Here is a 27,039-nt window from a genome sequence, read left to right on the forward strand (position 1 = left end):
ACCAAATAAAAAGAAAAACCACAAGCAAAAGTTATTAAAACTATTACTCATTTCTTTTTGTAGAACACCACTATTATTACTCTTCATTGGATGTATTTTACTACTGTCACAAATTTAAATAAGTAACACTTTTCAGAAATGAATATAGTAATTAAGAGTATTAATCATTCCTTTCCAAAATTTTACGTTAAAGAAAATACATTTAATATATATATATATTGTATACATTACAAAATATTAAATATAATATATATACATATTCACCATAAATTTAATTAATTAAATTTGGGCTGAAAATAGCAAATTATTCTTACAAAGTTAAAAGGCATGATAAAATAAAACAAAATAATAAAACTTTAAAATCAACACATTTACAAAAATATGGCTAAACTAAATAGTAAATAAGACATTCAAAGTTATACACAAATTTTATATTCAATATATATAAATGAAAAAGTTCAGATTAACCATTTCAGAAAAAAAAAAATGACAACAATAAGAATTAGTACCTAGGAATGGCAATTGGGACAACCCGCCCCGCCGTGGCCCACCCCGCTGCGGTCTCTATCTCTGGCGGATCTTTGCGGGTCAGCCCGCCGTAACCCGCGGTTCCTAAACCTCTACCCAAACCCGCCCCGCTTGCTACATAGGATTTTGCGGTCCGGCCCGCGGGTAGTGAAAATGCAGTCCTCATTAGTTTTCTTCTTCTCATTGACCTTGAGACATCTCATAACTCTTCACAAATCAAACAGTTCTCAAAAAGACAAAAAAAGAAGAATGGAAGTGATGAGCTTAACTGCTCCATCTTCGCAAAGAAAATTCATTAGCTGCTTCTTAAGCGCACCAACAAGCCCACGAAGAATCACAGAGTGGTACAGAGAGTACGAGGAGGAGGAAAAAAGAAACTTCTCCGAACGTTCTTTGATTTCTTTCGATTGGGAAGAGAATCAAGGCAGTCCGAGGAAGATCACTGACAATGAAGAAGACACTGTTGATGATAAACAAGATAGATGAGACATGATATTAGCGTACACGCTTTCTTTGGTTTCTCTACTAAAGATTGAAAGTGTAATATTGAATCAATCTGATACCAATGACAATTAATAGTAAAACTTTAAAACAATCAAAGTTTCAAACAAAACATCTCATAAATAATAAAAAAAAACTGATAACTTCTTGTCACTAAAGTCTACAACCATCATGTTTCAAGTCAACTAGTCAAGTCAAACAAAGCAAACGAACTCTTGAACTCAATACTGTAACTTAGTAGCAGATTGTAAATTTTTAATCTAATTACAGTATAGAATGGCGAGTGATATAAATAACATGCAAAGATTTAACTTTAACTCGTGTCTACCGAGATGAAGAAATCATATACCTGTGTAGATGGTAGATGGTGGTAGATCGAGGAAGAGGTGAAGCTACAGTGGTAGATGGAGGAAGAAGAACGAGGAAGAAGAGAAGCTATGGTAGTAGATCGAGGAAGAAGAGAAGCTCCGGTGGTGCTCTCTACGAAAAGAAGTACGGTTGTAGACCAAAGATGAAGAAAAGGTACCGATGAAGAAGATAAGGCCCGGTGGTGACCTTTGTCAACGAGTGGAAGAGAAGGTCCAAAATTTCCCTCACAGTCGCCATTTCTCATCTTTTTCGGCCGGTGAACAGAACGCAAATGTCTCTGGTGAAGAAGACACGCGGGTCTCGAATGTCCCGCAAACCCGCGTCGACCCGCCCCGCATTGGCCCATACCCGAAATTGACCAACCCGCAAGATCCGCAATATCTCAGGCCTAAGATATGTAAGCCCAAGCCCGCCCCGCAGTGGGACTTTACGGGTTAGGCCCGCGGGCTAACGTACCAATTGCCATCCCTATTAGTACCCTTGACAACCAGTAACTTTGATCAGTATAGCCGCTCTTTGTAACTCTTGATTAACTAAAATAACACTCACTTATTTTATGTTACAATTTTCATTGTTTTACTCACCTCTTAAATGTCAAATGCACGTTATCATAAAGTGCATTCACTACAGGTCAAGCTATATGTTAACTCATAAGACCGATAAAATGCATTCTTCAAAGTCCAAAATATAGTAATCCACTAGAGAACATAAGACCGATAAAATGCATTTTTTTTATTATGTCATAATTTGTTTAATGTACACTAGAGAACATTATATTAACCTAAAATATAAGAAGTGTGTATTCTTTCCCTAAATAAAAGCTACGAAATCACCTAATATAATTTACATATATATGACAATTAATGATTATAAATAATAAAGATTTGATAACAATTTTTGCATCTTTCTTGATTTTGTTTAATTTTATATTATTAAAAAAAATAAACAATCATATTAACCATATAATAAAAAATTAGATTTTTTCTTATATGCTATATTTTGATTTTTTTTAAATGACTTTAAATTGTAAAAATGAGGAAACATTATATGTTATATATTTTTTTTAAAACGACTTTAAAATACAAAAATGAGGACACCTTATATGTTATATTTTTCTTATATGTTAGATCTTTTCGTATATGTTATATTTTGAATTTTTTAAAACGACTTTAAATTATAAAAATGTAAGTTTTTCTTAAGTATACGACTAAAAACATTAAAATGACATGTATCAATTCAATGGTTGATTTGAAAGCTTTCAAAACCATATGGAAGATAAAAGTCGAAATAATTCAACTGTGAAAACAATACTGTTCACTTTTTCAAGAATGTGTTCGAGGAAAAAAATAAGGTTTTTATGTCATAATTTGTTTAATGTACACTAGAGAACATTATATTAACCTAAAATATAAGAAGTGTGTATTCTTTTCCTTAATAAAAGCTACGAAATTACCTAATATGATTTACATATATATGACAATTAATGATTATAAATAATAAAGATTTGATAATAATTTTTGCATCCTTCTTCATTTTGTTTAATTTTATATTATTAAAAAAATAAACAATCACATTAACCATATAATAAAAAATTAGATTTTTTCTTATATGTTATATTTTGATTTTTTTTAAATGACTTTAAATTATAAAAATGAGGAAACATTATATGTTATATATTTTTTTAAAAACGACTTTAAAATACAAAAATGAGGACACCTTATATGTTATATTTTTTCTTATATGTTAGATCTTTTCGTATATGTTATATTTTGAATTTTTTAAAACGACTTTAAATTACAAAAAGGTAAGTTTTCCTTAAGTATACGACTAAAAACATTAAAATGACATGTATCAATTCAATGGTTGATTTGAAAGCTTTCAAAACCATATGGAAGATAAAAGTCGAAATAATTTAACTGTGAAAACAATACTGTTCACTTTTTCAAGAATGTGTTCGATGGAAAAATAAGATTTTTATGTCATAATTTGTTTAGTGTCCAATCCGATCAACCCATGATGTATTAATTATAGTTTTGTCCCATTATTTTTAATAAAAATTGATCCGATCCATCGAAAAAAAATTATATAATAACAACAAAAAATATTTTATGTATATAAATAAAATAATCAAATATATAGAAGAAACTATCGAAATATATACAAATAAATTTATCCTACTCAAGGCGCAGGTCTTATTATAGTCTATATATATAATAATATATAATAGTGTTTCCTTATGAAATCTTTATAGGCTATCCATGTCAGAAAATCAGTGCATCACGATGCGACACGTGTCCACTAATACTTCGTGCTGCGTTTCATTAACTTTCTTCCGTGATTTATGTGAGCTTCGCTGTGTGTTGTTTGGACCAATAATGTCCTCAAGGACCCATGTCGTTAGCGTGAAAAGCAAGACCCTTCATCCGCACCGTTCTGGAGTTTAGGGAATCTTCGATCTCCGCCATTAGAGAGGCTGAGATGCAGAGGTCAGCATGACAAATCTGTTCATTGGGGTTTCGATAGGTCCTTTCGCCTTCTTTACCTCTATCGAAACGAGACAGTTTCCAGATCCATAGCATTGAACATGTTCTTAACTACTTTAGCCACGATCTACAATTTAATTTGTGTTAATCTTCTGATAGGCGGTGTCTCTACGGATATAAAAAGGCATGCTTTGCTCCTCTCCAAAACATCTTCTATATCTTTCTTAGTATACTTATTCTCTGTGGTTGCTACGAACTCAAGTTTAGCATGACTATTTTTTTTTAGCATGACTTTGTTAGGTTCTTTTGTGAGAAAATCAATCAAAGAACCACTAATTAGGTTCCTTTGTGAGGAAAGACTACAATAGCTGCAGTGATTTGTTGTCTCGGCTTAAGGTACGAACTCTTCGAACCCTACTTTGTTTGTTGATGTTTGATGTGGCGAGGGTTCAAATATATGAGAGCTTCGTCTTTTTAGTTTATTCATGTGTTGAGGATCGTTCAACAGAGCTTAGGGCTGCCAAGTTTAGATTAAAATTTTTGGATGTGTAGAATGGATGATGGTATTTATCATGTTCTGTTTCAGGTTCTTTTGACGAAATTCATAAATTCTGTCTCCATTGTTTGAGAATACACCAAATGCTGCTCATGAGCTCACTCTTACAAGTATGTTCTCTTATTGGTTCAAGTCTGCGCTTCTATTTTATGTTCCAGAAAATTGTTTCTCTTAACGCAGGTAATGTACTTGGAGTTGAAGACAATGGCCCTGCCAAACAAATGACACTCCCTTATAAGGAAAACACTCAGCAGCCTCCCTGAGACAAGCGGTGCCATCCCCAGCGCAGAGATTGATGCTAATTTTATTTGGGTATTCGAGTCAGAAGAACACAACTTCTTCAACACAGGGTCTTTCCAGCCCCTCTGAGCATATGGAGAATGGTTGACCACGACCCTTTAGTTCCGCACCCATGGTTTGACCATCGTTTGAGCGTCTATGGTCACATGTTCTTCAGTCATAGACCAAGTGACTTCTACCCGAGCTTCAGGTTTTGTTAAGAACCTTCTGGAATTATAGGGTTTATTTGTCTGAAAGTAATGAAGACAATGAAGCTATGATAATGAGAGTTCTAAGCTGCAAAACAGTTCTTAGCAAAGCTAGAGAAGACTTCGGGTATTGAGGTCCATTTTGATAAGGCAAACATGTCTAACAATATAAGATACAGAGGACGAAAGCGAGGAGAACGTGTTTGATTCTGCAGCTGTCTGCGCTTTTGATGGCAGCCATTGATGGTGGAAGTTCAGTAGGTGGCATGAGAAATTATACAGTTAATCCTCAAGTAAATTATTATGATACAAATCAGAAAGATGTCTTGACACGGTGTGGCCTATATTAGTAACGAACCAGTCATAGAATTGAAAAAATAATTATAGTATTGGTTCTATTGGATGACTACAGATCTACATGATTATGTTAGAGCTGCATGAACAGCAAATATAAGATTACTTTGTTTTATTAAATGCTTTTTCATATTTAGAGTGAAAGCTATAAGCACAAGTTTTTGTGATTTTTTTTAGATGATTAGCATTTAGATGAGTATTAAACTCAATTATAATCTATTTTACAATACACTGAAACAATTTTAGTGTCACTTTTTAGTATTATAGCAAATTCTACTCGAAAACACCGGTGGTGAATATTATAGAACTTTATCACGTTGTTCTAGTTTAAAAAATGTGATGTCGCCATTTTCTCATTCACAATATCATTCAAAATTGTACGGCTTGATGCCTTTTAGTTACAGTATACTAGGTGTCTTTCTGCACCATGTGTAGTAAAAAAACTTTAAAATATTTTTTAACAGATAAATATAAATTATATTTTAAAATAAACTTTTATTAATATTGTAAATTTTCTTTTTCGTATCAATATTTTAATATAAATTTGATTTAATTAAACATAAAAATTATATTTAAGAATATATGCATGTATATATTTGAAATTATAATCTTAGATAGATTTTTCTATCTATTTATTTTAATTAAATATATTAAATAAATTTGTAGAAGTTGCATAATTACCAAAAATTAAAATTAAACAATATTTATAAAATTTGTAGATATATAAGAAAATAATGATTTTACGATTAAATTTTTATAATTTTCTAAAAAATTGTATACATTTTTGAAAATTTTAGTAATAAAATTGTATAAATTTAAAATTATATAATTAAATTAAATTTCGAAATTTATAATGCCATATTTGAATATATTTATTTTAATGATGATTTATGAGTTATTCTCATATTCTAAAAAAAATTTCAAAAATATAAATTGACATTAAATGTAATATATGAGTTATTACAATATTTTAAAAAGTTTACCAAAAATATAAATTAACATTAAATGCAATTGTCCATGTCATATTAAGCTATAAGATATGTCATCAATTTTAGTAGTCATGTCATATTTGTTTTGTGAAATTGATTGTAGAAAAGACATGTGGCAAAATCACTTTGCAAATATAGTCTAGGGGATATGCAGCGCAGAGTTATTAATCTACTGGAAACTAGAAATAAACTTTCCATTTTTTTATTGTTTAAACATATTTTAATCTATTTTAGTTTTTCTTTTTGCAAATAAGAAATTGTATTGCAGTGACTCTTGGTATATCTGTATTAGATTGTTCGATTCAATATCTTAAAACTATATTTATCAGAATTAGGAAAACCATTTTACATTAAATAGAATAACAATATATGTGTGTATATATATATATATATATATATATTTTTTTTTTATGCTACATGTTATCTAGAAGTGCTATTTACTGGATTATGCTATTCAGTCATATCTGAATATAGAACTCTGAATCAAAATTGTAACATGATAAAATATAATATAATTTTTAGAATTCGAAAGAAAAAAAACATATAATTCACATTAAATGGTCAATCAGACAGGGTTTGATAGAGTTATTCTTTCAAATAATCTTTCAATTTCTATTTATCAAAACTTGGTTTAAGAATATAGATTGTTAACAAAAAAACAGATGTAAGTTAAACAGGTTTTACATAAACAAGATGTAAACAATTTTAACGTAAATGGATTTTAAAAAGATGGGTTGGATAGTTCCAAGCTTGTGGAAACTTAACATATTATTAGATGTTTAATATGTTAAGATACACACAATAAGGAAACTTAGAAATAGGAAAAAGAAGTTTCTATTTAGGTTAGGTTTGTGTTTTCCATATTCCACATGTTAAAGGGAATTGTCTTTCATATAAATATAGGTCTAATGGAGAGGTGTTCCATATGATCTAAGAGAAACATTGAGAGCTTTAGTTTTGAGTAGTTTCTAAAGCTAATAAGAAAAATTTTTCTTATAATTCTTTGTGTTTCTAAAGATTTGAATTGGTATCAGAGCCTTAGGTTGGAGACTCGATCTAAGCTTAAGTTGTAACTTAAGATCCTGGTGCTTGTGAACAAGAGATCGCGTAAGCAAGATGGCGGACGTGACTGAGGCTCCACGCACGAAGGACTTTGGATCTACATCCATCCAATGTCTAATGTTGTCATCGACAAACTATACAGTTTGATCGATGAGGATGAAGGTTCTACTTCGTATTCATGAAGTGTGGGACACGATCGAACCCGGTTCAGATGATCAAAAGAAGAACGATGTTGCGATAGCTCTTTTGTTTCAATCTGTTCCTGAAACATTGATTCTCCAGGTGGGAGAACAAACCGCATCAAAAGAGATCTGGAACGCCATCAAGTCGCGACACCTAGGAGCTGATCGTGTAAGGGAGGCGAGACTTCAGACGTTGATGACGGAGTTTGATAGGTTGAAGATGGATGATAACGACACGGTCGATGACTTCGCGGGGAAGATATCGGGCCTATCATCCAAAGCAACCTCTTTGGGAGAAAACATAGAGGAATCCAAGATGGTCAAGAAGTTCTTGAAGGGTCTTCCGAGACACAAGTATATCCAGATCGTAGCATCACTTGAGCAAGTCCTAGATCTCAACTCGACGGGGTTTGAAGACGTATTGGAAGGCTTAAGGCGTACGAGGAGCGTGTAGGAGAAGAAACTCAGAAAGAAGACCAAGGGAAGCTGATGTTTTCGAACAATGAAGAGCATAGTCAGAGGGGCTATGACAATTCCCGTGGTAGAGGAAGAGGACGGAACGGTAAAGGCAGAGGTCGAGGTAGGTCACACAACCAAAACCGTGCGTCACACACCAAAGATAACAACTCGAAGAAGAATCGTTCAAAGCTGATATGTTGGAGATGTGACAAGCCTGGTCACTACGCAACTGTCTCTCCCGAGAAGACAGAGAAGAATCAAGAAACCAACCTAAACGAGACAGAAGAGGCCGATGCACTCTATGTACACGAGGTTGCGTTTTTGAACGAAGATAAGGTGATTCCGAAGAATCTTGATATCGACAAAGGCAATGCAAGTGTCTGGTATTTGGATAATGGAGCGTGCAATCACATGACGGGGAACAAGGAGTTCTTTTCGAGTTTGAATCTCAACACCAAAGGGAAGGTGAAGTTTGGTGATGGATCGTGTGTTGACATTGTAGGAAAGGGTGTGGTTACCTTTGTGTGCAAGACTGGAGAGAAGAAGGCACTCAAAGACATATACTACATACCCGACCTGAAGCACAATATATTGAGTCTTGGGAAAGAAACAGAGAACAGATGTGAGGTTAACATGAAAGATGTCAACTTAACGCTCACAGATTCGCATGGAAGGTTGCTAGTTCGTGTGACAAGATCTCCAAACCGTCTCTACAAGACCCCTATGGAGATAAGCTACCCGGAGTGTTTACATGTCAGGGACGTAGATGCTACATGGTGGTGGCATGCTCGACTAGGACATATAAGCTATGGAGTGATGAACAACATGGTAAGGAGGGAGATGGTCGTAAGAATGCCGTGTGTAACACACGAAGAAAGCGTGTGTGACCCATGTCTCGCAGTGAAGCAAATCAGAGATTCATTCCCGACTAAGGTCATGGTTTGTACATCAAAGCCATTGGGATTATTGCTTGGAGATTTGTATGGACGAATCGCACCACCAACGCTAGAAGATAATAGTGAGACATTCTATCGGTTCAAAAGATTTCACACCGATAGAGGAGGAGAGTTTGCCTCAGCTGTGTTCAACCTAGGTTGCACCGATAGAGGAGGAGAGGTTGTCTCAGCTATGTTCAATCTAGGATGCACCGATAGAGGAGGAGAGTTTGCATCAGGCGAATTCAATCTATTCTGTGAAGAGAATAAAGTTGAAGCTATGGCAGCCGAGGTGGATTATATCACAAGAAACAAGACGTGTGAGCTTGTGGATATATCGGCTGGTGTTAAACATACGTGGGTATGTGACACAAAGATAGAAGAGTGTAACACGACTCACGTAGGAGTGTGTGACACAAAGATGGAAGTGTGTAACACAACACACGTACCAATGGAGTCAAGGTTAAAGATCTTAAAGGCTGAAGACGAACTAGAGATAAAAGCGTGAGGTGTTGAGCAGAAGGCCGGCATCCTTACCCGAGCTCGCCTACGCAAGATGGCGGACATGACCAGAATTATCGTCGTAGTGAGCTTCAGCCACAAGACTCATCGTAACTTAAGTGAAGAGGTCAGGAGAAGGTTCTACAAGAACTGGGCCAATTCTAAGAAGAGGCGGTACGGAAGCGAGGAGAGCATCCGGTCTAACCTTGAGAAAGATGTGAATCCAATGGGTGGATTCGCACACCATGGTGTGGTGAAGGAGGATTACTTGATGATTAAGTTCAAGCAAATGAGGAGCTTAATCGGAGTTCAAGAAATTTATCTCCCTAATTCAATTTGGAATTAAGGGGGTGAATGTTGGGTAATTCTAAGCTTGTGGAAACTTAACATATTATTAGATGTTTAATATGTTAAGATAAACACAGTAAGAAAACCTAAAAATAGGAAAAGGAAGTTTCTATTTAGGTTAAATTTGTGTTTTCCATGTCCCAAATGTTAAAGAGAATTGTCTTTCATATAAATATAAGTCTAATGGAGAGGTGTTCCATATGATCTAAGAGAAACATTGAGAGCTTTAGTTTTGATTAGTTTTTAAAGCTAATAAGAAAAATTGTTCTTATAATTATTTGTGTTTCTAGAGATTTGAAGATGTGTGTTTAAAAAGGTTGGACATAATTAGACTGGATAAACCGTTTTAACTTACAACGTAGAAAACGAGAATTTGATATTTGATGATATAGAAACGATAACACTTTTGTGCACAAAAAAAGAAAATAAATGATAACACTTTTTGATCAAAAGAAGAAGAAAATAAGTGATAACTTTTTTTTGTCAACCAAATTTCATTATAACAGTCCAATGGGCATGGGCATGTTTACAGAAGTCGGGCTTTAAGACATCGAGGCCTAATAACAAAATTATAATTAGTCCATCGTGAACCGACTACTCTAGACTTAAGCAAGGACACATGTTTAATTTCTGGCATCTTGTGACACGTAATGGACACGCGGCTTTCATGCATAGCTTGAAGTCGCCGGCACCGCTCTGCCGTTTGCAATACTTCTCCGCCTTGATGGTCGTTGGCAACGATCCATACTCAGTTTTAGTGCCTCAGTCTTCCCGATCTTAAGATACTTCCACCACAACCGTGACCTCCTAATCAAAATTGCTCTCTTTCACCGTTGAATTAATAGCAAAGAAGCCTTAGTCTGCTTGAAAAGTTCATTCGTTTAGCCTGCTTGAAAAGTTCATTCGTTGGACCGCTATAAGCGCCAATTCTTCTTGAAACTCCTCCGAAGTGACCGCAGAACTCCATCAAACCCAACCAATTCCCAAACAGAGATGCTTTCCTCAAACGCCATATAAGGCTATAATCAACAAAGAAATGCTGATTCCCTTGAAAATTAGTTAAAGTGAAACGGTGAAAACAGAGATTCCGATTCTTTGGCCCTCAGGATCCAAATTAAACAAGTGGAAAGTAATCTGAACGTTCTTCGTTGAAGAAGGAGGAGTTGATTGAAGATCAACTTCAACGAAGAAACAAGGAAACACAACAAAAAAACATCGCCATAACGAAGGTATTAGATCCGCAACGGAAAAGAAATTCGGCTAACCGAAAAGCATGGATCTTTATATTACACAAAACAAAACAAACAAACGGGGTGGCAACCGGCAGCGAAATTGCTCGCCGGCCACCAAGCACAACTTTAGATTAGCTGAACTTAGAGAGAAGGTAGAGCGTTTAGAGAGAGAAAAAAATATGTTTAATAATAACCAACTCTAAATAAGTGATAACATGTTCAGTCAGTACGACAAACACTAAAAAAATGTTAAAAGCAATGAGTTACTTATTTTGGTTGTACTCGCTGAAGAAAAAAAATGAATATAGGAACTATCATGTATAGTTTGGCTCATTTTCATTTTCAGATTATAATAGTTTGGTTACATTTTAACTAATTTTTGATTTAATTGCAATTTCGCTCATTCTAATATGTTTCAACTACATTATTCGTTAGTGATATATAAATAAGAAAATGGTTAGATACATGATTTTTTTCTAATCTTCCTAAAACAATTTTGTATCTCTTCGCATTTTCTGATTATTAAACTATAACCGTGGAATTAATTAACTTCAGTGACCCCTTATGTAAACCAAAAAAAAAACAACTAAGCCATTGCAGTGCCTGCTATTTCACTCTCTCCTTTCACATTCGAACTCATAAGAACTATAAGTACTACATTCCGTTTATCATTGTTTTTTTTATAACTAGGGTCGGTCCGCCCTACGGGCGGGATATAATTTACTTGTAATCAAAATTACTATTTTTTATATGATTTGTGGTTTGTGTTTTAGTTTTACATTTGCAAGAAGAGATGTATATGAGATATACTATTTTCTTAATTTAAAATTAACCAAAAAACTAATTTTTACTATTAGCATAATCTCTCTCTCTCTCTCTCTCTCTCTCTTCTCTCTCTCTCTCTCTCTCTCTCTATTTACGCTATGAGCGTGTTAGTAACAAAAATACATAAATATATCAGTTAAAGAGTATTTCAAAATGTTTAGCTTACTTAAAATTTAAGGTGATATTAACTTTTATTGTATATGTTTTGTTATTCTTGTTATAGATCATGATCATCTTAATATTAAAATGTTCATGAATACATAATAGTTTTACATATTTTCTTTGTTTATTCTACTGTAATTATGATAATTTTGATAATAAGTAAAATAATTTTTAATACAAAAATCTTAGATTATATTTTTTCTTATGAATATTTTTAAAATTTATGTCTTTGATATTATATTATTAATTATGTGCTAAAATATTATTTTAGGTTGATGTCCAATGAACCATTATTTTCATATATATATATATATATATATATTTGAAACTATTGTTTTTCATATCGTATTAGTTCTAGTTGTTTTTATCCAAAATAGGAGGTGCGGTTGGACGAATTTTCTTTCAAATGTGTCAACGCTGTGATTGTTTTTTTATTAGGTTAGCATGTATCATTTGTCGAGAAGAGAGTACATATGTTATGGGAAGTTAGTGTTCTAAATAAAGCATAAGTTAGTGTTTGGACAAAACTAGAACGCTTCAATTTCATGTAAGAACATGTTTAGTATTCTACACTCAGCTCATTCGTCCATCATCCTCATTTTATTGTGATATATGCAGACTCAAACTTGGAAGTATAATAAGAAAAATGCATTCAATGTATATATCAAAACTCAGCCAATTTTGGAGACACAAAATCAGCCAAGTTAAATAGAATTCACAATCCAGTAGTCGGTATGGAAAATATGTAATTGAAATATACTCACAAATCACAATCATGCATACTCACACATGATTTTATATCCATAAGTGTCTGCACTAACTGTTGTCTCTCTCTCTATTTACGCTACGGGCGTGTTAGTAACCAAAATTACATAAATATATCAGTTAAAGAGTATTTCAAAATGTTTAGCTTACTTAAAATTTAAGGTGATATTAACTTTTATTATGTATGTTTTGTTATTCTTGTTATAGATCATGATCATCTTAATATTAAAATGATCATGAATACGTAATAGTTTTACATATTTTCTTTGTTTATTCTACTGTAATTATGATAATTTTGATAATAAGTAAAATAATTTTTAATACAAAAATCTTAGATTATATTTTTTCTTATGAATATTTTTAAAATTTATATTATTAATTATGTGCTAAAATATTATTTTAGGTTGATGTCCAATGAAACATTATTTTCATATATATATATATATATTTGAAACTATTGTTTTTCATATCGTATTAGTTCTAGTTGTTTTTATCCAAAATATGAGGTGCGGTTGGACGAATTTTCTTTCAAATGTGTCAACGCTGTGATTGTTTTTTATTAGGTTAGCATGTATCATTTGTCGAGAAGAGAGTACATATGTTATGGGAAGTTAATGTTCTAAATAAAGCATAAGTTAGTGTTTGGACAAAACTACAACACTTCAATTTCATATAAGAACATGTTTAGTATTCTACACTCAGCTTATTCGTTCATCATCCTCATTTTATTGTGATATATGCAGACTCAAACTTGGAAGTATAATAAGAAAAATGCATTCTATGTATATATCAAAACTCAGCCAATTTTGGAGACACAAATCAGCCAAGTTAAATAGAATTCACAATCCAGTAGTCGGTATGGAAAATATGTAATTGAAATATACTCACAAATCACAATCATGCATACTCACACATGATTATATATCCATAAGTGTCTCCACTAAGAGTTGTATCTTTGAGATTAGGGCCAACAACCTTTTAGGGAGCCACAATAATGAAAAATCAACACCAAGATGTTGGAAATTATCATGAGCTAAAAGATAAATAATTTTTTTTTAAAAAGGTTCACTAAAAAAAGTTATCTCCCCTCTTCTATCGCCTTCCTCTTTTCTCTTCTTCTCTTTTTATTCTGTTTTTCATCTCATTTTTTTGTTTCTTATCACTTTTCTATCACAATCTGTCAAGTACAACGATGACCTTAACAAATTTTTTTATCACTTTTTTGTGTTGTTTATTAAGAGAAATGAACTGATGATTTTCTTGGAAGAAAACCTTCATATTTATAGTGGAGGATTAACACAAAGGAATGAATGAAGAGATTGATTGAATGTGAGATCGTGTGAGAAGTAGAGAGTAGGTATTAATATGAATGTTAATGAAGATGCATGAACCAAGTTAATTTCTGTAACGGCTCCAGATTAAAAAAGTCTATTCGGCTTCCGACTGACATTGATCGGAATCGTTCGTCACTGGTGAAACCGTTGGATTTCTATTGACAGTTGACTGAACGGGAATTGTTGCTCGACGGCCACTTTCCTTAAGTTTCGTATACCGTTTTTTTAGAGAAGATGTATTTGGACCGTAGTAAACACATAAAACCCATTAAATTCAAGAATTAATGAAACGTTGGCTTTGATTGACCGTGACAAGTGTCGTTACCACAGACTCCGAATTAGTGACATGGAATCTGATGTGGAGGGCCTAGGATGGAGAGAAACACTGTTTTATATAGATATAGATAGATAGATAGATTGGTTTTCTATTTTTACACTTTCCCACCAAATGTTACATTCTCATTTCAATAAATAAATTCTCTTCCCCCATGTGCGTTATCCTTATGCTTAAAATTAATAACTATAACTTAAGCTCCTTTAAAACTAGAGGTGGAAAAAAAAAACGAACCGAACCGAGTCAAACCATACCGAACCAAACCAAACCGAACCAAACCAAACCCAACCAAAGCCTATTATCAAATAGTTTGGTTTTAGCTTTTCCCAACCCGAACCAACCGAATCGAGTTGAACCGAACCGAGAAACCACAGTGTTTTTATTATTATTTGAATCAACATACTAGCAATATACAATATACTAAATCCTAAGACTAAAGCCAGTATTACCTTTATTAACGATGTTGGTTTTTTAAGAAAATTTCTATTTACTTTAGTTAATTTGGGTTGGATTGTGTTCTTATAAAATTTTTACTGTGGTTTTTTTAAAATTTCGTTTCAGTTTTATATTGGATTCAATTTACATAGTTTATTCGTAAGAGGCATTATTAACGAGGGTTTTTTTAATTTTCTATTTATTTTAGTTAACTTTGATTTGATTGTGTTCTTATAAACTTTTTATGTTTTTAAGGTTTTTATTTCAGCTTTATATTAAATTTATTTTACATAGTTTATGTTTTCATAGTCACCAACATGATGATTTCATAACCCTGCGTTTATGTTTTAACACATGATTTCTCTTAAAATAACTAAATTAAGAGAACTCGATTAAACCAAACCGAAGCACAAACCAAACCGAATACAAACCGAACTGAAATTGATCCAAACCAAACTAATTATGGTTTACTTTGGTTGAAAAAAATTCTAGAACCGAATTAACCAAACCGAACCGATAAAATACCGAAGTGCCCACCCCTATTATGGAACAAAAGATATACCAAACCGTAATGCACACTTTACTTCAAACCTAAAATACTTCAGATAAGTTTATAGATGTTCAGTCTACATCTTATATGTTCACATGAAAATGGGGGTTGAGCCGAGTTCTGAATATACATGCCCACACACTTAAAAACCCAAATTAGAGCAATCCACCATTAATCAAAAAATTATGGATTACTAATTATAAAAAATATAATAAGAAAACCATATACACCTCAAACATAATCCCTACAAACCTAAATATTATTCAAGAACATTATCGTCAAAAATACTGCTCTTGCAAAAATCAACATAAAATACACACAATGAAAATATACAATTATACAGTTACATAGAACACATGTAAACCAAATTCTGCGCGTAGCGTAGACCGACCCTAGTAAAAATATAAAATAATGAATATTTGTATTACTTCAAACTAATACCAATCAATACAATTAATAAATGTTTGTTGAAAATTTATAGAGTAATTTAGAATCAGATAATTCATCATGTTGGTATTTATCTGTTCATGTTTTCAATCCCCTATATAATAATCTTGGAACATTACAACATATTTTCGTAGCCATGTGTCATCACGAAGATGATTTTTAGAATTCTTAGAAAAATAAGTTGGTCCATATAAACATATACTATGCTTTTTATTAAACTAACTATCAAATTAATTAGCAGTGTACAAAAAAATATTTTTTCTTTCCTTAAATAAAAGCTACGGAATTACCTAATATGGTTAAGATATATATGAAAATTAATGATGATGAATAATACATATTTGATAACAATTTTTGTATCATCTCTCTTTTATGGTTAATTTTATATTATTGAAAGAAATTAAACAATCACATTAAAGATATAATTTAAAAAATTAGATTTTTTCTTATATGTTATATTTTGAATTTTTTAAAACGACTATAAATTACTAAAAATGGTAAAAGTCCCACATTGAAAATTTTGTAATCAATGGTTTAACTTTTTTTTGTTCAATCAAGATACAAATGATCATATATCGTAGGAGTGGGCGTTCAGATATACCTTCGGGTTCGTATCGGGTATTTAAGATTTCTGGGTATTTAATTATAAAGGTATAGAACACGTTCGGGTATTTCTACACTTCGAGTTGGGTTCGAATATTTTATGTCCGGGTTTGGATATTTTGGATCGGGTTTGAATATTTAAATTTTGAAGAAAAAATAAATAAATTATTCATTGTTTAAGTTATTTTGTATTTAAAATATATTTTTAACTTAATTGGTTTTCTAATTTTTAATAAGATTAAACTTTTAATAGGTTTGGAGATAAAACTTTAAAAATAGAAAGCAATTAATTTAGTTGTTTTTTTTTGAAATTTTAGATGCAACTTTTGTTAATGTAAGAAACAAGAGCTTGATATGTATTCTAAGTGAGTAGCAAATGATTTTGTATATAATTATATGTATATTATCTAATTTTGAGCAATGTGCATCATTAGTATAAATTATTTTGAATAAAATGAGAGAATTAAACTAGAAATATAGAATTAAGTAAACTTATGTTTGGTTATCTTCGGATATCCATTTGGGTTCAGATATTACCCATTCGGGTTCGGATATTACCCGTTTGGGTTCAGATATCCAATCTCCCCGAATTCAATAACCGTTCGGGCATTTTGCTACTTCAGTTCGGATTTTCGGATCGGGTTCGGATACGGGTTCGGGTATCAAATAAAATGCCAAACCCTAATAAATCGTATGAATATGAGGTCTTATTAATAGATAATCATATTATATATATATACATTATATATATATATATATATATATTAATATATATATATATTAATATCATTTGAAATAAATTATATACTATATAAAAATATGTTGATTTCAAAATTTGCACTGAAAGTTATTGAGATTTTAATATTTTAATTTTAAAATTTGTATTAAAAAATTTCACATTAATTTTTTTGTGATTAACGGTTTAAATTTTTGTTACACTAAATATACAAATGTTAAAAAATAATATGAGTAGGAAGTGTCAATAATAAATATTTATATTAAAATATACTATATATCTATATCAATATTAATAAATTTTAATTTATACCATATAAACTAAATAAAATGATTAATTTGATTTATTTACCAAAAACGTGATTGTAAATTAACAAAATCACTACAAGAAAACATCAAGGATTCTGAGGGAAAAAATCGTCGGAATTTCGTCGGAATATCGTTATTCCGACGAAATTCCGATGAAACACGTCGTCGGAAATAATTCCTCGGAATTTTTTTTTCCTCGGAAATCCCTCGGAATTTTCCGACGGAATTCCGAGGAAATAAATTTCCGAGGAAATTCCGAGGATCGCTTGTTTGTCAGAAAAGTCCTCGGAATATACCGAGGGAGAACTTCGTCGGGATAATTCCTCGGAAGTTCATCGATCGATGCGTGTTTGGACATATATACATCGATCGATAGGAGTATACCGACGGACTTTTTCCTCGGTTTATTCCGAGGAACTGTTCCCTCGGTATATTCCGAGGGATCCGTTCCTCGGAATTTTCCGAGGGAGCTGTCCCTCGGAAAATTCCGAGGGAAATGTCCCTTGCTATATTTTTTTAAAAAAACGGATCGATCGATGCATTTTTGTTCAAAAACGCATCGATCGATCTAGTGAAAAATATAATTAATTTCCTCGGAATGTAAAAAATATTAATTTTTTTGAAAAAATTAAATTTCTGAAATTTAAATTCGAAAATATGAAATTAAAAGTAAAATTGAAATCATATTAATTAATATTCAAAGTTTCACAAATAAAAATAAAACATTCCGAGATTGGGGGAAAAAAAAACTACGGGTCTGGCACGTCCGGGAACACCTCGTTCGGGTACATCCTCTGCATCATCTTCATCATTTGCTGGTTCAGCCTCCTCTGTGCCTCATAGCCCGCCTGTTGAGCCGCCATCTGGGTCTCCAACAAAGATATACGATCATCTTTGTCCTTCAACTGAGCCGTAAGTACTTCTGGATCAACAAAGGGCGGTGGTGCAGAAGAAGGAGGAACCGACCGGGTGCGACGACCCAAACCGACCAAACGTCCCTTCTTCTTTGGAACCGACTGAATAGAAAAAGCCAAATTTAGAAATTTAAACCAAGAAATAAATGAATTGAACTTTTAAAAAAAAAGTTTGAAGTTTCTTCATTGATCACCTGTGCGACTATAGAACCTTCCACCCTACTTAAATTTTTCACCATCTTCTTCAAATGGAACATATACCGCTCATACAGATACATCCATCTATACTGCACAGGACCACCAAGTTCCAATTCTCTTGCCAGGTGAATAACAAGATGCTCCATAACATCAAAAAATGAGGGAGGAAATATCTTCTCAAGGTTGCACTGAATCACGGCTATGTTAGTCTTCAAATTTTCAATACCTTCAAGAGTCACTGATCTCGTGCATAAATTGCGGAAGAAACCACTTATCCCTGCAATTGCTTCATGAACATTCCGTGCTAATAGTTCCTTGAAGGCGAACGGAAGGAGGCGCTGCATCATTACATGGCAATCGTGGCTTTTCAAGGCAGTAAACTTTCCTTCCTTTCTGTCGATACAGTTACGCAAATTTGATGCGTAACCGTCTGGAAATTCCACATCGTTTGAAATCCAATCAAAGAACGCATCTTTTCCCGCTGCATCAAGTCGGTATATGGGAAAAGGAGCCCTACCATTCTCACAACATGAAGTTCTGAACGAGCACATATATCGACTAAATCCAGTCTTGACTTCAAATTATCCTTTGTTTTACCTTGAACATTAAGGATCGTGTTCATGAGATTGTCAAAAAAGTTCTTCTCAATATGCATGACATCTAAATTATGCCTTAGCAGATGATCCTCCCATTATGACAGATCCTAGAAAATACTTTTTTTGTGCCAGTTATGTAGTTCTCCAACAGCATCTACCGGAAAACGCTCATGTCCACCGAATTCTGGCGTCCTTTCTGCACCAAAATCTCTTAGTTGTATCTTCAAATCTTTCCCACAAATTTCCGGAGGTGGACTGTCAAACACCCTCTTGTTCTTCGTAAAGAAATTCCTACTCCTACGATATGGATGATCAGGTGGTAAGAATCTCCTGTGACAGTCAAACCAACACGTTTTCCTTCCGTGCTTTAGTTGGAAAGCATCAGTGTTATCTTGACAATATGGACATGATAGCCTTCCATGCGTTGTCTATCCAGACAACATACCATATGCTGGAAAATCACTTATTGTCCACATTAGTACTGCCCGCATTTGAAAGTTTTCTTTACACGAAACATCGTATGTTTCAGCACCTTGAGCCCATAGTTGTTGCAACTCATATATTAGTGGCTGAAGAAACACATCAAGTGATCTCTTAGGATGCTCTGGTCCGGGAATGAGAATCGAGAGAAACAAACACTCTCGTCGCAAGCACAAGTTTGGGGGGAGGTTGTATGGTGTAAGAATGACGGGCCATAGAGAATATTGTCTTCCACTCTTGCCAAACAGACTAAAACCATCAGTACATAATCCAAGGTAGACATTTTTTCTCTCATACGCAAAGTCGGGATACTTTGATTGGAAATGCTTCCACGCTTTTGCATCTGAAGGATGTCTGATCTCACCATCTGTTGAGTGCTCCGCATGCCATCTCATTGGTTGCGCTGTGCGTTCAGACAGATACAACCTCTGCAACCTTTCTGTCAAAGGTAAATACCACATCCTTTTATATGGCACTGGAACTCTTCCACTCGTATCTTTATAACGAGGCTTTCCACAAAATTTGCATGTAACCCGCTGTTCATCCGCCCTCCAATAAATCATGCAGTTGTCGCTGCATACATCTATTACCTGATACGATAAACCAAGACCAGCTACGAGTTTCTGAACCTTGTAGTATGAACCAGGAGCTACATTATCCTCGGGTAGAATACCTTTTACAAAATCAGCAATCGCATCCACACAGTCTTCAGCCAAATTATAATCTGTTTTAGTGCCCATCAATCTTGTAGCAGATGATAAAGCTGAATGACCATCTCTGCAACCTTCGTACAATGGTTGCTTTCCAGCATCCAACATATCATAAAATCTCCTAGCTTTTGCATTGGATAAATCTTCCCCTCTAAAATGATCATTTACCATCTGCTCAGTACCTACACCATAATCTACATCCGTTCTAATTGGTTCTTCTAATCTAACCGCTGGCTGAGGTTCACTAGTACTACCATGTTCATAATCAGTTTCCCCATGATGATACCAAATTTTGTAACTTCGTGTAAACCCACTCAAATATAGATGAGTCCAAACATCCCACTCTTTAATAACCTTTCTATTTTTACAATTAGAGCAAGGACATCTTAACATACCTGTTTTTGCTTCCGGTTGTCGGTGAACTAACCCCATGAATTCGGTTATACCTCGTTGGTATTCTTCCGTAAGCAATCTCGTGTTCGGATCCAAATGAGGTCCATCGATCCAAGAACGAAAATAATTTGAAGAAAACATATTTTTTATGAATCAAATTCGTGTGTAAATAGAGTAAGAGGGATGATGAAGATATGGAGTGAATGAAGAGGAAGAAGAGTGCTTGTATTTATAGTTTAAATCCTGCCGACATACCGAGGAAATTCCGACGGAATTCCGACGGAAAAAAACTAGTTCGTCGGAATTTCCTCGGAATTTTGTAAAATCCCCCAACGGCTATAATATTTCCTCGGAATTCATCGGTTTTTTCCGAGGAACACAGTTTTCCTCGGAATTTCCTCGGAATATTCCGACGGACTGTAGTTTCCTCGGAATTCCGTCGGTATATTCCAAGGATTTCATTTTCCGTCGGAATGTCCGTCAGAATATCGCTGTTTTCTTGTAGTGAATGTATTAGTTTTGATTTATGTGCTTACTCTAATATATACACTTTAATGTATACAATTTTTTTTAAAAATAGGTTGTTTCTGATATCGTATTTCATTCTGAATATACTCTTATGTCAGCCGTAAAACTTAATTTTTTTTTTTGTATATGAAGTCTTAAAAATAATTAAAATTAGATGTAATACGTTAACTCTTCAACAACGATGATATATTTAAGAGACCAACATTTGTATTCGTCATTTTAAAATCAATAAAGATTGTAGTGTTGCAAAATGTTAAAACCATTTAATGAACAAACACTATTATAAAAACTCACTCCGCACATGCGCGCGGATTATTATCTAGTGTTTAGTAAAACTGGAAATATGTTCCTATATGTAATATAGTTTTTAATTGTTTATACACCCGCCGTGCGGGCAAAATCCTAGTACTAATAAAAGTGAATATATTATATCTTAAATTGTTTTGATCTGCATGTGGGTATTTAAAAGAGTCTCATAAGACGAGATATCCCATTAGAAAAGATTCGACTTGTTTTGTGCAGAATCAAAACCCTAGTTGGTATTTTTTTTTAACCCTAGTTGGTATTGATGATAAACAAAAATAATTCGAAAAGCTATAATAAATTTTGATGTTTTATTGTGTTATTATTTATATCTCATCAGTCATCACATACAATTTCATGTTTCTTGTGAAAACAAACTCCTGAATGTTTTGTAGTGATGCTTCGTATAATAAAAGCAATGGAAACTCTTTTAAATGGTTAAGGTTAACATTTATCCTACCAATCTATTATATTAAAAGAGAAGTGATGACTTCATTATGTATGATATTTTAAAATGGATTATCTTCCAGAAAATTAACTAAAAAATTGTATAACAGTTTTACTTTAGAAAGTTGAGCCTTTAATTGTATGTATACATCGTGTGGCCCATTATATCTAAACGATTGCATAACAATTGTTTTGCAAGGTGGTTATACTATCCGTATTTCATACAAACAGTTATGACCAATTTTCATATGATATGTTTAAAGTGGTTATTTTATTTAATCTTTCGTTGTTAAAGGCTTAAAGCACAAGCCATTGTCCCCAATGCATACAACTCATTGTGAATATGAAATATGTATTTTATAATTACTTTGACATACATGTTTGTTAATATATTTTCTTATATCTTACATTAAAGTTTGATGTATTTTATAAATCACAAAGGGTTACAAATCATGTTTATAACCATTATGATATGTTTTAAGTGGTTATTTTATTTAATCTTGCGTTGTTAAAGGCTTAAGCACAAGCCATTGTCCAATCTTTTGTCCCCAATGCATACAACTCATTGTGAATATGAAATATGTATTTTATAATTACTTTGACATACCTGTTTGTTAATATATTTTCTTATATCTTACATTAAAGTTTGATGTATTTTATAAATCACAGTGGGTTACAAATCATGTTTATAACCATTATAGTATTCTCATAAAAATCGTCTCTTTTGAAATCAAGATATGACTAAACAATTTGAAATATATAAATTTATCTTTTTTTTTTACAATTTATAAATTAATTATTTTCTAACAATATTTCAAAATATACAAAATAAATACAGATTGTATAACCACCTTGCAAAATAGTGAGTGATGGGTACAAAATATACAAAATAATAATTCCAGATTGTCTTTCCTAAATTAAAGCAAAATATTTAAAAAATTTAACCGTATTACTTGAGTAAAAATCTTAATAATTAGTGCCAGAGTATTCAAAATTTTGTTAACATATTCGTTAAGATTTATATGTAAAAATATTTAAAATAGATTCCCGCATATCCTAATTATACACTATTTTCAATATTTAAAAAATATAATCAAACTAACAAAAACCTAAGCTAAACAATATCAATATATGACTCCAAAAATAAAAATATAATATGTTGGTAAAACGGGTTAACATTATCAAAGTATATAATACATGTATAATTAACATGTATTTCATTAAAACTAATACTATAAAATCTTTGTGACTACTTAATCATGATATCTTTTCATTTAACTATGATAATAAAAAAATATTTTACTTATATATATATATATATATATATATATATATATAGTTACGATTTTAATAATGAAATAATAATCCAAAAATATATATATAGAAGAAGATACAAATACAAGTGAAAGTTTGAAACAATCTATTCAATGAAAAAAATATACCGTAAACTTATTATGTTTTAAAAATTGATAGACACATATATATTATAATATATACCAATTTAGAATTGAAAACAAAATATTTATATAAAAATAAAAGAAAACAAAAATCAGCGCGGGTTGAAATCTAGTATAATGATTAAAAAACAGACGTGGGATATTTTGATGCTTTTTGTTGGCTGTGGATATAATGCATACAACTTGGTCGTCGTTTGGTGTATTATTTGATGTGGATGATAAAATAAAATAAGTTCGCCAAGCGGACAAATGATGATAACTCAGTGACCATGCATTTGTTTTTGTGATTCCTCACATAAGTTTATCAAACCAAAGATATACAAGTATTTTTTTTGGGTAAAAATATAAATGTATTTATCTAAAGAAAACCACAAAAGGGGTGTAAAGTCAGTTGAAAGGATATACAGAATATATATTCAGGCAAAGAGGCAAGAGTGATCTACTTTGCATGAATACTAATAGATGATCAAGCCATCGGAATTAACTATGAAACTTGCAGCGATAAAATACTACAAGCTTGGTAGTGCTACGTACAATTGAGACAATCGGACGGGATGGAGAAACGGATAGTATCTCTCCCAAATGCAATGATATAATAAGACAATGTTAAATTAATTTCAACAGAGAGATTTATTTGAGCATAATGACAATGAAATCCACTTAGAGAAATTTAATTATTTCATAAGGGACATGCTAAACTTGGGAAATAATGAAGAAATACACTGTCACTTGGAAGAGAAGGAGAATACGAAAAGATGCCATTCATAATGGAATTAGGGGTTAGAGGTTGATATAGAAGGAGCTTGTCGGAACCGTATTTTGCGAGCATCAACTTGTTTCCTTTCTTCGAAACTGCCGTAAGGCTGAGGAGCGAAGATTTATAATGAGTTTCTTCGAACCAAGTGGAGGTAATCTTGTTCAAGTCAAAGGAGAAGATCTTGTTCGTTTTCAACAATGCCCCTCCTGTGTTGTGGTTAGTGAGCCTCCAAACGTGTTGCATGCCATCTCCATTTGTCACTGAAATATTCACAAGACCACGGTCATAGTCTAGGCTGCACATATGCATACTAATAGATGATGATGACGATGATGACGATGATGCCTCAATAATTGGGTTTGGTACGACTTGAAACATCTCCATGTGAAGATCAAAAGCAATCAACTTCGTCTTTTCATGGGTGAACCAGTAAAGCCATCCGTTAGCAAAAGTTGCTTCTTGGTTGTGATCTATCCGATGATCAGGAGGAGAAGTCACATGTCTCCATTCCTTGACTCCAAAATCGAAAACCTCACATGATGAGATGTTCTTGTCTTTAATGTTATGTAACCAGACTAGTTTGTATGCTCCTGTGACATAGTCTCTTCCAAATCCCGGTTAAGAAAACTCCACCTTGTTGTCTGAATGCACTAGCTGAATCCTGGCGAGAGGGAGCGTCAAGGACCATCTAGTGGATGGGTTCATCACTTTAATTGGGTTTTTAAAGTTTGCACGTCCATAGAAGCAGAAAAGAAGACCATCCAGACTCTTGGAAACTATCACATCCTCTTGCTCATCATTACTAATATGATAGTCTTCTTCTTCTTCCACTTCAACTAGACATGCCTAAGACCACTCCAAACTCATCTCTTTTAGAGCATAGTTTGCCTTATAATATATCATCGTAGACACACAAAAATTTTGGTTCTAGGGTTTTCTGATGCAACATGTATCTCTCTCTGAACGAGTTAAGCGTTATCATACGTCTCCAGTGGTTAGACACGGCTTGGAAACTTATAAGGGATTTTACCGGAAGCCTCAGCATTATCTCTTCCAACGCATCATCGTTGATTATTATCTCGGTCACCTCTCTTCTTCCTCTTTTGCTTTCTCTTTCTGAGGAAAACGATGGAGCAATTTTATCCTTTTCATGGCCTCGCTGCTCCTCCATCGATTTGTCTTCTACTTTTATAAGAGCAAAGCAAATTATATAAAACGATTTGTCTTCTACTTTTGCTTCCTCTTTCCGATCAGGACAACGACCAAGTACTACTATATATTGCTTTCGTTTGTGTCTTCAATTCATCTCACCTTCCTCCAATTTATAGACACGGCAATCCAAATCCAAAACCCTAATGAATTCCAATTTTTAATAGTTTTTCCTTTTTTGTTTTTTCTTTTGTAGCAGATTTAATGCTATTTGCAGGGATTGTCGGTTTTGTCAAACTGATTTATTAATTTACTAGTATTATCTCCCGTACTCCATCCGGGCAAGCTCAATATCAAACAAAGAAGATGAATATAAAATATTTATTTTTCTTTTCCAAAACAATAAAAAGTTATTAGATATGAAAATTCAGGTAAAGCATCTCAACTAAAACATTTACGTTACTTATCTGCTAATACCACGCGTCAAGCAATCAGAACACCAAACGAGAACAATAATAAAATAAGAAATCGAAAAAGAGAGCAAGATAGTTCTTATTCCAAATCTGCGTTTGAGCGTTTACAACAAGGTGAGTGCCTGGGCTATGAGAGCTGTTGGCGAGATTCCTAGTTCTAAAACCCTAAGACGGCAAAAACCTAATTGAGTCGCAACTCGAATAACAAAAACGGAAAATTGCCTAAAATTGCTTTAAGTGCTAAGTTTGCTGTGAAAAGTCCTCCCCCATGCCTCTCGCCTAGGACTCCTTATATACTGGCTCCAAGGTCGGTTTACGCTTTTCCTCTTCTGCCCTTAAGCCGCCATAGCATAAAAATAGAGATATTCCATTTTTTCCGATCTTCGTAATTATCTTCAAAATTTCGTATTTATCCGCGGAAACTTGACATTTATCTTTCCTTGCGAATCAAGTTAACCATCATGCGACTTACGGGCTGTTGGTTAAGAAATCATAAGTTGGGCCTCGAGTCATGTCTTAGGTCCCTTTGGGCCGTCTTCCGACTCGAAGCGTTTATTACGGCTTCTTTCGATAAAGAATGCACTTTCCGCGGTTTTTACGGTAAAGTTTGATTGATAACTTAGAAATGGCGGGGAACGTGAAATGGGTTCGCTACGGTCTTCGGGAGATAGCATCGAAGGGTAGACGAGAATGCATGGACTAATGTCGTATCGACGTTTCGGAAGAGCTCGGTCGCTACGTAGCGACCGAGCGAACGCTCGAGTCATCATGATTCATGGTAGTGTGAGAAATATAAGGGACTTATCTAAATTTTTATTTTAAAAGGAAAAATAAATAGAAATCACTAAACGTAATCAGCATTTGCATTTTTCTGTAAAACTTTTTTTCAGCATTTGTATTTTATTTAGATGGTTAAACATATTCTATGTGTCAAAATTTGATTGGTGGAGTGACTTATGATTTAGTATATAAGGGATTGGAAATACATAATTGATAATCCAATAACAAATTTTAGAAATCATTATTATAATTTTGTGCGCTCAATATTTTAGAATGGACCATATTATTTTACTAATATTAAAATATAATACTGCATATGTTTAAGATTAATGTATAGTTTAGAGTTTTCACACATATTAATAAAATTT

At 33.0% G+C, this 27,039-nt stretch overlaps 1 long non-coding RNA gene and 1 pseudogene across 1 annotated transcript; one reads left to right on the top strand and one right to left on the bottom strand.

Annotated features, from left to right (window-relative positions):
• The first annotated feature begins 3,738 nt into the window (after positions 1-3,738).
• Positions 3,739-5,415, top strand: LOC106357763. Its single transcript, XR_001272351.3, has 3 exons — positions 3,739-4,277; positions 4,468-4,547; positions 4,618-5,415. It is a non-coding gene; the product is annotated as an uncharacterized LOC106357763 (long non-coding RNA).
• An 18,352-nt stretch (positions 5,416-23,767) lies between these two features.
• LOC106357462 lies at positions 23,768-25,651 on the bottom strand (annotated as a pseudogene).
• Positions 25,652-27,039: the final 1,388 nt, after the last annotated feature.

Source organism: Brassica napus, chromosome C2 (genome assembly GCF_020379485.1).
Source record: "Brassica napus cultivar Da-Ae chromosome C2, Da-Ae, whole genome shotgun sequence".
Taxonomy (NCBI): Eukaryota; Viridiplantae; Streptophyta; class Magnoliopsida; order Brassicales; family Brassicaceae; genus Brassica; species Brassica napus.